Source organism: Salmo salar, chromosome 01 (genome assembly GCF_965601325.2).
Source record: "Salmo salar chromosome 01, fSalSal1, whole genome shotgun sequence".
Lineage (NCBI taxonomy): Eukaryota > Metazoa > Chordata > Actinopteri > Salmoniformes > Salmonidae > Salmo > Salmo salar.
Window position 1 is genome coordinate 58412143 of NC_138291.1, and position 13150 is coordinate 58425292.

The following is a 13150-nucleotide window of genomic DNA, read 5'->3' on the forward strand; positions in this document are numbered from 1 at the left end:
AACATGACCGAATACACACAGTGTAGCTATTCCCTCCCTATTCCCGCAAGGCAATCAAACAAGCTAAGCATCAGTATAGAGACAAAGTAGAGTCGCAATTCAATGGCTCAGACACGAGAGGTATGTGGCAGGGTCTACAGTCAATCACGGACAACAAAAAGAAAACCAGCCCCGTTGCGGACCCCGATGTCTTGCTCCCAGACAAACTAAACAACTTCTTTGCACGCTTTGAGGACAATACAGTGCCACCGACACGGCCCGCTACCAAAACCTGCAGGCTCTCCTTCACCGCAGCCAACGTGAGTAAAACATTTAAACGTGTTAACCCTCGCAAGGCTGCCGGCCCAGACGGCATCCCTAGCCATGTCCTCAGAGCATGCGCAGACCAGCTGGCTGGTGTGTTTACGGACATAATCAATCCCTATCCCAGTCTGCTGTTCCCACATGCTTCAAAAGGGCCACCATTGTTCCTGTTCCCAAGAAAGCTAAGGTAACTGAGCTAAACGACTATCGCCCCGTAGCACTCACTTCCGTCATCATGAAGTGCTTTGAGAGACTAGTCAAGGATCATATCACCTCCACCCTACCTGACACCTTAGACCCACTCCAATTTGCTGACCGCCCCAATAGGTCCACAGACGACGCAATCACAATCACACTGCCCTAACCCATCTGGACAAGAGGAATACCTATGTAAGAATGCTGTTCATCGATTACAGCTCAGCATTTAACGCCATAGAACCCTTCAAACTCGTCATTAAGCTCGAGACCCTGGGTCTCGACCCCGCTCTGTGCAACTGGGTGCTGGACTTTGACGGGCCGCCCCCAGGTGATGAGGATATGAAACAACATCTCCACACCGCTGATCCTCAACACAGGGGCCCCACAAGGGTGCATTCTCAGCCCTCTCCTGTACTCCCTGTTCACCCATGACTGCGTGGCTATGCACGCCTCCAACTCAAATCATCAAGTTTGCAGACGACACTACAGTGGTAGGCTTGATTACCAACAACGATGAGACGGCCTACTGGGAGGAGGTGAGGGCCCTCGGAGTGTGGTGTCAGGAAAATAACCCAACACTCAACGTCAACAAAACAAATATGATCGTGGACTTCAGGAAACAGCTGAGGGAGCACCCTATCCACATCGACAAGACAGTAGTGGAGGTGGAAAGTATTTATTATTTATTATTATTATTTTTTTTTTTTAAGTTCCTCGGCGTACACATCACAGACAAACTGAAATGGTCCACCCCACACAGACAGCGTGGTGAAGAAGGTGCAACAGCGCCTCTTCAACCTCAGGAGGCTGAAGAAATTCAGCTTGTCACCAAAAACACTCAAACTTTTACAGATGCACAATCGAGAGCATCCTGTCGGGCTGTGTCACCGCCTGGTACTGCAACTGCTCCGCCCACAACCGTAAGGCTCTCCAGAGGGTAGTGTGGTCTGCACAACGCATCACCAGGGGCAAACTACCTGCCCTCCAGGACACCTACACCACCCGGTCACAGGAAGGCCAAAAAGATCATCAAGGACAACAACCACCCGAGCCACTGCCTGTTCACCTCGCTATCATCCAGAAGGCGAGGTCAGTACAGGTGCATCAAACCTGGGACCGAGACACTGAAAAACAGCTTCCATCTCAAGGCCATCAGACTGTTAAACAGCCATCACTAACATTGAGTTGCTGCTGCCAACATACTGACTCATCTCTAGCCACTTTAATAATGAAACAATTGGATGTAATAAATGTATCACTAGCCACTTTAAACAATGGCACTTTATATAATGTTTAGATACCCAACATTACTCATCTCATATGTATATACTGTACTCTATACCATCTACTGCATCTTGCCTATGCCGTTCGGCCATCGCTCACTCATATTTTTATGTGCATATTCTTATTCATTCCTTTACATTTGTGTGTATAAGGTAGTTGTGAAATTGTTAGGTTAGATTACTTGTTCGATATTACTGCATGGTCGGAACTAGAAGCACAAGCATTTCGCTACACTCGCATTAACATCTGCTAACCATGTGTATGTGACAAATAAAATTTGATTTGACAAAATCACTGACATGACGTCAGCTGGTCCTTTTGTGGCAGGGCTGAAATGCAGAGGAAATGTTTTTGGGGGATTCAGTTCATTTGCATGGCAAAGAGGGACTTTGCAATTAATTGCAATTCATCTGATCAATCTTCATAACATTCTGGGGTATATGCAAATTGCCATCATACAAACTGAGGCAGCATACTTTGTGAAAATTAATATTTGTAATTCTCAAAACTTGTGGCCACGACTGTAGTACAAATCAGCCGATTAATCGGCATCGGCGGGTTTTGGTCCTCCAATAATCGGCATCGGCGTTGAAAAATCATAATCGGTCGACCTCTAGACTGTACATATTCTTATTCATTCCTTTACAATTGTGTGTATGAGGTAGTTGTGAAATTGTTAGATTACTTGTTAGATATTACTGCATGGTCGGAACTAGAAGCACAAGCATTTCACTACACTCGAATTAACATCTGCTAACCATGTGTATGTGACCAATAAAATTTGATTTGAGCTCCTGAGGCCCATTGTCAACCGCCACCATCACCATGTTTCAGCATGATAATGCACGGCCCCATGTCACAAGGATCTGTACACAATTCCTGGAAGCTGAAAATGTCCCAGTTCTTCAATGGCCTGCATACTCACCAGACATGTCACCCATTGAGCATGTTTGGGATCCTCTGGATCGACGTGTACGACAGTGTGTTCCAGTTCCAGCAATTTCGCACACAGCCATTGAAGAGGAGTGGGACAACATTCCACAATCAACAGCATGATCAACTCTATGCGAAGGAGCTGTGTCGCGCTGCATGAAGCAAATGGTGGTCACACCAGATACTGACTGGTTTTCTGATCCACGCCTCTACCTTTAAGGTACCTGTATGCCTAATCATGTGAAATCCATAGATTAGGGCATAATGAATTAATTTCAGTTGACTGATTTCCTTATATGAACTAACTCCATAAAATCATTTTTGCATTTACACTGTTGATCCTTAAAGAGGCTTGTGACTTAGAATACTTGGTGTTGCCACGCCAAGCAGTCTGCTGCCTTTTTATACATATATCCAGACAAAGGTGTTTGAGTATATATGGTGGACATATTGGATTTCTGACATAGTTGAAGTACACAATAATAGCCGTGAGTACAGGTCATAAGTACAGTACACAAATCCCCCCACCCCATTTACAATGTGTACATATACCGGTGATTAACCTGTTAGGGCTAGGGGGCAGTATTGACACGGCTGGATAAAAAAAATGTACCCGATTTAATCTGGTTACTAATCCTACCCAGTAACTACAATATGCATATACTTATTATATATGGATAGAAAACACTCTAAAGTTTCTAAAACTGTTTGAATGGTGTCTGTGAGTATAACAGAACTCATTTGGCAGGCAAAACCCTGAGACATTTTCTGACAGGAAGTGGATACCTGATGTGTTGTATTACCTTTAAACCTATCCCATTGAAAAACACAGGGGCTGAGGAATATTTTGGCACTTCCTATTGCTTCCACTAGATGTCACCAGCCTTTACAAAGTGTTTTGAGTCTTCTGGAGGGAGATCTGACCGAACAAGAGCCATGGAAGGATGATGGCCCATTAGACACCTGGCGCGCGAGTTCATGTTGGGTACCCTCGTTCCAATACGTTATAAAAGAGTATGCATTCGTCCACCTTGAATATTATTCATGTTCTGGTTAAAAAAGGCCCTAATGATTTATGCTATACAACGTTTGACATGTTTGAACAAACGTAAATATATTTTTTCCCCTCGTTCATGACGAGAAGTCCGGCTGGCTTAGATCATGTGCTAACAAGACGGAGATTTTTGGACATAAATGATGAGCTTTTTTGAACAAAACTACATTCGTTATGGACCTGTGATACCTGGAAGTGACAATCTAGAAAAAAGAAACGCACACCTTTAAAAGCGAGGTGCTGGCTAGCGGAGTAGAACACTAGAAAATAAAGGAAAGCCGCACACTCTAAGAGCTCAGATGCAAAAATTTAATCACCAACGTACCTGGAAGTGACATCTGATGAAGAGAATCAAAGGTAATGGATTATTTACATAGTATTTTCGATTTTAGATCTCCCCAACATGACGTCTAGTCTGTATCGCAACGCGTATTTTTCTGGGCGCAGTGCTCAGATTATTGCAAAGTGTGATTTCCCAGTAAGGTTATTTTTAAATCTGGCAAGTTGATTGCGATCAAGAGATGTAAATCTATAATTCTTTAAATGACAATATAATATTTTACCAATGTTTTCTAATTTTAATTATTTAATTAGTGGTGCTGACTTGACTGCCGGTTATTGGAGGGAAACGATTTCCTCAACATCAATGCCATAGTAAAACGCTGTTTTTGGATATAAATATGAACTTGATAGAACTAAAAATGCATGCATTGTCTAACATAATGTCCTAGGAGTGTCATCTGATGGAGATTGTAAAAGGTTAGTGCATCATTTTAGTTGGTTTTATGGTTTTGGTGACCCTGTCTTTGAATTGACAAAACATTACACACAACTCTTGTAAATGTACTGTCCTAACATACTCTAAATTTATGCTTTCGCCGTAAAACCTTTTTGAAATCGTAAAACGTGGTTAGATTAAGGAGATGTTTATCTTTCAAAGGGTGTAAAATAGTTGTATGTTTGAAAAATTTGAATTTTGACATTTATTTGGATTCAAATTTGCCGCTCTTGAAATGCACCTGCTGTTGATGGAGTGCACCACGGGTGGCACGCTAGCGTCCCACCTAGCCCATAGAGGTTAAACCACCATTTAATGGCAATATGGCAGCCATATTGGATTTTGGACACCATATTGGATTTGGAATCAAATCTAGGGGGTCCCCCTAACGTAAATGCAAGTAGAGGCTAAACATATAACAGTCTGAGCCCACTTGCCATAGACCTGATTACAATAGCCACAACATCAAAAAAACATGTGTAACTATGCATTTCTGTCAGGCAGGACCATACAACACTGAATGAGAGCATATTTGACTTGGAAAGTTGTCTATTGAACAGCTACCAAAAAGTGAAGTTTACATTCATCATAAATATTAATAATTGATATTTCAGACTATCGTATCTGTGTGTTTACAGGTCTATATTTCCAAAAAGCATTAAGATACCCCAATGTTGTTTGTTTGTTTATGTAGGGCAGAAAATGTACACGTATTCCACATTTGAGAAATATCAGATTCTCGTTTACATGAGACCCTCCTGTCAGGCATTCTTCTTCATGGTTTGAGTTTGTATTTATTAGGGAATCCCATTAGCTGCTGCCAAGGCAAAATTCCAAAATGTTTAATACGACCATACAACAATATCACAATGTATCCATTTAAATGTGCCTGTACCTTTGTGTGCCTGTACCTTCATAGTACCCGTTGTTCCATAAGGTGTATTTTTACCTGTTTTTTAAAATCTGATTCTACTGCTTGCATCAGTTACCTGATGTGGAATAGAGTTCCATGTAGTCATGGTTCTATGTAGTACTGTGCACCTCCCCTAGTCTGTTCTGGACTTGAAGAGACCTCTGGTGGCATGTCTTGTGGGGTATACATAGGTGTCAATACCACTTACAAAAACAACTAGTGATGAAGTCAATCCCTCTTCCACTTTGAGCCATGAGAGATTGACATTAGAGGTCGACCGATTAATCGGAATGCCGATTAATTAGGGCCGATTTCAAGTTTTCATAACAATCGGAGATTGGTATTTTTGGACGCCGATTTGGCCTAATTTTTGTATTTATTTTTTTTGTGATTTATTTTTTTTGACCATTATTTAACTTGGCAAGTCAGTTAAGAACACATTCTTATTTTCAATGACGGCCTAGGAACGGTGGGTAACTGCCTTGTTCTGGGGCAGAACGACAGATTTTTACCTTGTCAGCTCAGGGATTCAATCCAACGCTCTAACCACCTGCTTTACATTGCACTCCACGAGGTTACGCCAATGCAGTAAGAAGCCAAGGTAAGTTGCTAGCTAGCATTAAACTTACCTTATAAAAAGCAATCAATCATAATCACTAGTTAACTACACATGGTTGATGATATTACTAGTTTATCTAGCCTGTCCTTCGTTGCATATAATCGCTTAGGTACACGTTGCTCCAACCATAAACATCAATGCCTTTCTTAAAATCAATACACAGAAGTATATATTTTTAAACCTGCATATTCAGCTAAATGAAATCCAGGTTAGCAGGCAATATTAGGTGAAATTGTGTCATTTTGCATTCATTGCACGCAGTCAGGGTATATGCAACACTCTGGGTAATTTGTCAGAATTGTACGTAATTATGACATAACACTGAAGGTTGTGCAATGTAACAGGAAAAACGTTTTGTTTTTGAGATGATAGTTTCCGGATTTGACCATATTAATGACCTAAGGCTCGTGTTTCTGTGTGTTATTATGTTATAATTAAGTCTATGGTTTGATAGAGCAGTCTGACTGAGCGATGGTAGGCAGCAGCAGGCTCGTAAGCATTCATTCAAACAGCACTTTCGTGAGTTTTGCCAGCAGCCCTTCGCAATGCATTGCGCTGTTTATGACTTCAAGCCTATCAACTCCCAAGATGAGGCTGGTGTAACCCATGTGAAATGGCTAGCTAGTTAGCCAGGTGCGCGCTAATAGCGTTTCAAACGTCACTCGCTCTGAGACTTGAAGTAGTTTTTTCCCTTCCTCTACATGGGTAACGCTCCTTCGAGGGTGGCTGTTGTCGATGTGTTCCTGGTTCGAGCCCAGGTAGGAGCGAGGAGAGGGACGGAAGCTATACTGTTACACTGGCAATACTAAAGTGCCTATAAGAACATCCAATAGTCAAAGGTATATGAAATACAAATCGTATAGAGAGAAATAGTCCAATAATTCCTATAATAACTACAACCTAAAACATCTTACCTGGGAATATTGAAGACTCATGTTAAAAGGAACCACTTTTACTTTCTTCTCCAACACTTTGTTTTTGCATTATTTAAATCAAATTGAACATGTTTCATTATTTATTTGAGGCTAAATTGATTTTATTGATGTATTATATTAAGTTAAAATAAGTGTTCATTCAGTATTGTTGTAATTGTCATTATTACAAATAAATAAATTGTAAAAAAAAAAAATCTACATAAAAAACATCGGCATCGGCTTTTTTTGGCCCTCCAATAATCGGTATCGGCGTTGAAAAAATCATAATCGGTCGACCTCTAATTGACATGCATGTCATTAACGTTAGCTCTCCATGTACTTTTAAGGGCAAGCCGTGCTACCCTGTTCTGATCCAACTGCTATTGTCTTAAGTCCCTCTGTGGCACCTGACCACACTACTGAACAGTAGTCAAAACTCAGGCATGTAGGACCTGCCTTGTTGATAGTGATGTTAAGGCAGAGCAGCGCTTTATTATGGACATCTTCCCCATCTTAGCTACTGTTGTATCAATATGTTTTGACTATGACAGTTTACAATCCAGGGTTACTCCAAGCAGTTTAGTCACCTCAACTTGCTCAATTTCCACAATATTCATTACGAGATGAAGTTGAGGTTTAGTGAATGATTTGTCCCAAATACAATGCTTTTAGTTTTGGAAATATTTAGGACTAACGTATTCCTTGCTACCCATTCCAAAACTAACTGCAGCTCTTTGTTAAGTGTTGCAGTCATTTCAGTTGTAGCTGATGTGTACAGTGTTGAGTCATCTGCATACAGAGACACTGGCTTTACTCAAAACATGTATTTAGTAAAGATTGAAAAAGGTAAGGGGCCTAAACATCTAATATTTATAAATTCAACCACTTACTGCAAAATATTTTTATGCAACCATCCGTTTTATATGTGGGAGACCTTATATGGAAAAACATGGTTGTGCTTTGTTATACCTCGGGTAGGAGAATCAAAAAAACTAAAGCCCTTCGAGGATTGTCCATTAGCCTATATCCCGAAGCTTTAAAATTATTACAAATGTGCCTCTATTGCTTCTTCGGAATAAAATGTTGTTGTTTTTTTAAATGCGTTCATGAACATGAAAGTTCTGATTTCAACATTAAAATAATTAATCGTCTCCAGACCTCGCATTTCATGAGGTTTTCTTCAAAGTGAAAAACGACAAGTGCTTAGATCAAACGATTTGACCGAATCAGAGCCAGCAAATCTGAGGCCATATTACTTTACCAAATGAGATAGCGATGCATTGACAACATACTGGCATGACACCAAGCTCAGAGTCATCAATATCATTAAACGGTGCATTTATCGATCCGGTCAAATCATAAAAACAGTAGGCTATATAGGTATGCAAACAGGCACCTCTCGACATTGGGTTACACACGACATAACCTGCGGCAATGTCCCATTCAATGATTTACAGCTGCTGCAAATGATATATCCAGTTAAAACAAAATGTCAAATATGTTCTCTGATATCAATGTTAACAATTTAGCTAGCTAAGAAATACCATCGTCGATTTATTGACGGTCACGCGATAGCGAATGTCAATAACCATTGTCGAGTTCGATTCTGTGTGGCCCACTTCATCGGTTGTATCGACTTCTGTTCACAGATCATATCTACAAAACGTTAGCTTGTCTACATTATTAGAAACAGACAGTTAAACTTCAATCTTACCTGTTTAGTTAGTGTCCGACTGTTACGCCAAATAATCAACAACAACAACCAAAAAAAAATCAGCGTCAACAGAGGGTTGAGTCAGATCCGTAATAAACTTTATCCGCTCTTCTCAGGACGGACTCGGCAGTTCGGTCGCAAGGAAGGAAGCTCGTGCACTGGCACAACTCGATTATTCGCTCACGTTGCGTCGTCTGGACTCACGAATGACAGTGAAATAGGTGGCTAGCCATTAAGCAACTACCACAATCGATAACTAACGGCTTATTCTCTCTCAACCCGACATTCAGCAACGATTGATCCCGGATAAAGTTGATCTCCTACCCTCTTCTATCGCCATCTTTACCCGCGGGGTACACTGGGTAATCCTTAGGAATCCCCACGTACTGAGCGTCCTGACGTTCAAAACAGGCTATTAAGGAAAAGGACTGGCAGGTGGATTTTTTACAACTTAATTGCACTAGCTGCAGCACTTTATAGCCTAGTGTAGAGGTTCCCAACCTAGGGGGCGCCAACGTTTCGTGGGGGGGGGGGGACCTTCCTTGATAAAATAACAAATAAAAATGATTACAGTACCAGTCAAAAGTTTGGACACCTACTCATTCAAGGGTTTTTCTTTATTTGTACTATTTTCTACGTTGTCGAATAATAGTGAAGACAACAACACTATGAAATAACACATGGAATCATGTGGTAACCACCCAGCTAGCACAGTGGATCTGGGCCGATTCTGACTGAGAGTCGGGGGACTCGGCTGAGAGTCAGACTCGTCCAACGTCATGTGGCCCGAGTCTGGGCCGCCTTCAGCAGTATTACTTATGGCTAGGATGTGGGGATTGAGCTTGGGTCGATTCCGGTGTGAGGTATCTGGCCCAAATGTATTAGTTGAGGCTCAGCCCAATTCCATTGAGAGTTATCTGGCCCAAATGTATTACTTGGGGCTCGGGCCGATTGGGGCTACTCTGGCAGATGATTACACTGGCTGCTTTATATAATTAACATTTAATTATTTATTTTTCCATATTTTCTCATTGTTTCTGTGATCAAAAATACAATTAACATTTAAATGACATTCTTTAAGAGTCCTGTGTAGTATTTTTGTGGATTGGTATAATTTGTATGTATAACATTTATAATAGCAATATTTAAAATTACTAAATCGGGTAATTTTGTATACATTTATTTAAATTTGCATCGGGCTGCTTCTGGGGGGATTCTGGTAAGATGCCGGCAAAGCTGAATTTCGCTAGACGGAAACAGCCCGATGTACCTGGGCTGATTCTGGGCAGTCATTCATTTGATTCCGGGCCAAGTCCGACACCCGATTCCGGGCCGATTCAATCAGTTCCGGCCCCCTGGAAGAGGGACGCTTCTGGGCCGATGCCTCATTGATAGCCGGGAAAAAAACTGTTATTCATTGTAGAATAATAGTGAAGACATCAACACTATGAAATAACATTTGGCATGAAATATGAAATAACATATAACTATGGTTACTACATGATTCCATATGTGTTATTTCCTAGTGTTGATGTCTTCACTATTATTCTACAATGTAGAAAATTCAAAAAATAAAGAAAAACGCTTGAATAAGTAAGTGTGTCCAAACTTTTGACTGGTACTCTATATATATATTTTACCGATCTAAAACATATATTTTACCGATCTAAAACGACGCATTCATCCGCGGTGCTTTAGGTTAGTCAAGCCAGAGGAAGAAGCGACTCTGATTCACATGGGGATATATACTGTATGATATATATGACATTCAAAAGCTGTGCTACAACCTTCTAAAGTCAAGGAGTGAAAGAATTTGATCTATTCACTTTTTGTAAAAGAGAATATGTAGATTTAAATTGGGAGTTCATATAAATTATTATAATGAAACATTTTTGGTAGCGGAATAACATTTGGGGATAGAATTCAGTTTCCTTATCCATTATTATTATTAAATAGCCTACCTAAAATATGTCAAGAGTTTTGTTAAACTATGTAAAATTGCAGGAAATTACCTTCAAAACAAACAAAAACATCCTAGGTCCCTCAAATGAAACAAAATCAAGCTGGTGATGCATTCGATGCTCCTCAATATATTTCCCCTGGCGTGTTGTCATGGTACTAGACACAATATTAGTAAAGGTGCTATCTTTGATATCAATTGAAGTGCATTCATTTAATAGTAGGCTAAAATGTTTAAATGTTAAATGTTTACAGCAAAGTGCCCAATAGTCTACTTCATGATGTCAAATAAATGAGGCCTGCCCAACATCTGCCAGAAGATACTGACCCTACCGTCATTGTTGTTTACACTGAGCTGCACAGGGGTCGGAATGCAATCATGGTTACATTAAGACACCGTGGAGCCGGCGCCAGAAATGGATCGGAAAACGTACCTCAATGCAGGTATGGGATAACAAACCTGCACTCCAAATTTGACCTTTAGCCACACACTGATACATGTATCGAGAAGATTGAAATACTGCAAGTTTTCCCAGACCACTGCCCTGTCCTCATGCTAGCTAGCAGTAGCCACCGCGGCCATTTTGGAATGGCAGTGTCAGCCAATTAGCTTCTTTGTTGTTCAACACAATGTGCCATTCTATAATGGCTGCTGTGGCTACTGCTAGCAAGCATGAGGAGGAAAAGGGCAGTTTTCGGGAAAAACTAGCAGTATTTGAATCTTTTCGATGGAGCAGTGTGGATAAAGGTACATTTTCTGACCCATGTCTTGCACCGGCTCCACGGTGTCTTAATGTAACCATGATTGCATTCCGACCCCAGTGCAGCTCAGTGTAAACAAGCATAACGGTAGGATCGGTATCTTCTGGCAAGCCCAACATAGGCTATTTTTGCATTAGGGATGCTCAGTCAATGAAAACAAACCTGTTCAGATCTACTAGTGTTCATTCATCGAAAACAATTCATCCAGAGTGGAAGACAAAACTATAATTCATCCTTTGTTAAAAAGATAGGGTACACAGAGCAAACCCAAAATATTTAAAGTAATACAGAATGAATGACATCTTTGTTTTTTGGACAAAGTGAGCCAGAAAGCCAGAACAAAGCGTTGGGAGAAAAGAGTACATCGGGTCCTCTGGGCTGTGTTACAGAGAGAGGCTGAGCAGCAGGTGGCAGTCTTAGATCCTAGTTGACACATCTGTGGTTCCATGAGCAAAGCCGGGCACTCCTCAGAGCCAAAAAAAACGGTTCAGTTAACTTAATCAATGATTGCTCACTCCAGGCGCCCCACCTTTTTACACTGACTCAATTGTTACACAGGAATTGGAAATGGCGTAGGCTATATTTGGGCAAATACAAATCGTTTTTGAGTTATGAATCACATTATGATTATATAGGATTAAAGGAGGTAAATTATATAAGGCCCCCCCACTTATGCTTTTTTCAGAAGTAATTGTTGAGAAATGTTTCAAACAATGTTGTCAACCACACCTTCTCATCCTTCTCATATCCAATAAGAAAATGTATTAATCTGCATTCATCTCTCAACAGAACAAAACAATGCTCCTGCAGTTACATATCTCTCTATATTCTAATGCGCTAGCTGTGGTTGAAGTTGTTCACCAGCAGGAGGTTGCATACTAATGCTCTACCTGCCTGTCAGAAGAGCAGACAGCTGACCTGAGAACAGAAGGTAGAGAACACATTTCACGCCAGAAGGGTCAGAGTCCACTGGCACAGCACTCCAGCAAGCCTCACATCATGACGGGGAGCTGGCTGGGGAGAGAGTTATTTGCATTTTAGGTGGAGGAGCTACAAAAAAATCTAATGAATTAAAAGCACAGTCAGCATGAATAATTTCCCCCCTACACATGCAAAAACCAGCAAACCAGAGCGTTGTAGCCAGTGCGTCTCCTTGTCGAACTTAATCCTCTCAAATCTGCACAGGTGGGGGAGGGGTGCCCTATCTATCCTAGGCCTGAGCAGCAGAGAGAAGCGGATTAGACATTTCATTGACTGTAGTTGCTCTATTGTTTATGTAGGAATATTTAAAAGAATTGCATGAAAAGGTCAATCCTTTCTCAAAATACAATATGCAATTTGATGGTAGAACTTGCCCAAAAACCTTTCACAAAGCTCTGTAAAAGTATTACTGAAAACAAAGCTCTGCACACATTTAGCACACTGTTGGTGACAGTGCAGCCTGTAATTTTGGTCATTCGATCGTTTGAGTTACAAACATCAGAGGAAACCATTGTGTTGGTATAATGCAACCATCATCCAGGCTTTATGTTTTTACTCCAACAACTTTTTGAATACATCAACGGTAAAAGCATATTGTGTCTTAATATACTAAGCCAGGGTTTCGCAAATTCGGTCCCCCCGTGCACGTTTTGGTTTTTGCCCTAGCACAACACAAGCTGATTCAAATAACCAACTAACTCATCATCAAGCTTTGATGATTTGAATCAGCTGTGTAGT

General features: G+C 40.9%; 1 protein-coding gene across 1 annotated transcript in view; it reads right to left on the minus strand.

Annotated features, from left to right (window-relative positions):
• The window catches only part of LOC106605561 (tight junction-associated protein 1), a 155461-nt gene extending 146336 nt beyond the window's left edge, over positions 1–9125 (minus strand). Inside the window, exon 1 of the mRNA XM_045720112.2 lies at positions 8711–9125. The gene's annotated coding sequence lies outside the window, so the exon portion shown is untranslated. The remainder of the gene's footprint in view (positions 1–8710) is intronic.
• Between the last annotated feature and the right edge of the window lie 4025 nt (positions 9126–13150).